The sequence below is a fragment of the Enhydra lutris genome, unplaced genomic scaffold (genome assembly GCF_002288905.1).
Source record: "Enhydra lutris kenyoni isolate GAN:26980312 unplaced genomic scaffold, ASM228890v2 scaffoldscaffold4, whole genome shotgun sequence".
Classification (NCBI taxonomy): Eukaryota; Metazoa; Chordata; class Mammalia; order Carnivora; family Mustelidae; genus Enhydra; species Enhydra lutris.
In genome coordinates this window covers 48292764-48294271 of record NW_019154088.1, presented here as the reverse complement: position 1 = coordinate 48294271, position 1508 = coordinate 48292764, and positions in this window count along the sequence as shown.

The following is a 1508-nucleotide window of genomic DNA, read 5'->3' as shown; positions in this document are numbered from 1 at the left end:
CAAGGAAAATGGGCATTTCTTTCTCATGAAAAAAAAGAAAGAAGAGTGCTGGACTTCAAATGCGATAAATGAATGAACTGGCCCAGTCATTAATTTTTCTTAAGTGACAAAGGGGGGGGGGTGCCTGGGTGGCATGTAGGTTGAGTGACCAACTCTTGGTTTTATACTTAGTTAAACAAAATAATAGTGACAGACAGCAATTAATCAAGAGAAATATTGAGTAGGGTAATCATCCTTCAATGAGATAATATATAAGATATTTATATACTGCATTCAATCCAAGTTCATAGGGAGAAATCTGGACTCGTTTAGAGGTTTAATTTTCAAAAACAAAAATAAAGCAAACAAAAAAGGAATAAAAATAGAGATTAACTGTGATTTTTCATATCAAAATTGAGCAAGATTATATAGGAATTCCAGAGTCCCTGGTCATAATATCCAAAATCAACCTTTCTTTTTTTTTTTTTTTAATTTTTAAGTAACATATAATGTATTATTTATTTCAGGGGTACAGGCCTGTGATTCATCAGTCTTACATAGTTCACAGCCACCCCATCCCTCCCACCATCCTCCCCTCCAGCAACCCTCAGTTTGTTTCCTGAGATTAAGAGCTTCTTATGGTTTGTCTCCCTTTCTGGTTTCATCTTGTTTCATTTTTTTCTTCCCTTCCCCTAAATCCTCTGTCTTATTTCTCAAATACCTCATATCAGTGAGATCTTATGATAATTGTCTTTCTCTGATTGACTTATTTCGCTTAGCATAATAGCTCTAATTCCATCCACTTCATTGCAAATGACAAGATTTGGGGTTTTTTGATGGCTGCATGGTATTCCATTGTATATATGTACCACATCTGCTTTATCCATTCATCTGTTGATGGACATCTAGACTCTTTCCATAGTTTGTCTATTGTAGACATTGTTGCTATAAACATTGGGGTGAACCTGCCCCTTCAGATCACTGTATTTGTATCTTTAGTGTAAATACCTAGTAGTGCGATTGCTGGGTCATAGGGTAGCTCTATTTTCAACTTTTTGAAGAACCTCCATACTGTTTTCCAGAGTGGCTGCACCAGCTTGCATTCCCATCAACAGTGTAGGAGGGTTCCCCTTTCTCTGCGTCCTTGCCAACACCTGTCATTTCCTGACTTGTTAATTTTAGCCATTCTGACTGATGTGAGGTGGTATCTCACTGTGGTTTTGATTTGTATTTCCCTGATACCAAGTGATGATGAGCACTTTTTCATGTGTCTGTTGGCCATTTGGATGTCTTCTTTGCACAAATGTCTATTCATGTCTTCTGCCCATTTCTTGATTGGATTATTTGTTCTTTGGGTGTTGAGTTTGATAAGTTCTTTATAGGTTTTGGATACTGGCCCTTTATCTGATAGGTCGTTTGCAAATATCTTCTCCCATTCTGTCAGTTATCTTTTGGTTTTGTTAACTGTTTCCTTTGCTGTGCAAAAGCTTTTGATCTTGATAAAATCCCAATAGTTCATTTTTGCCCTT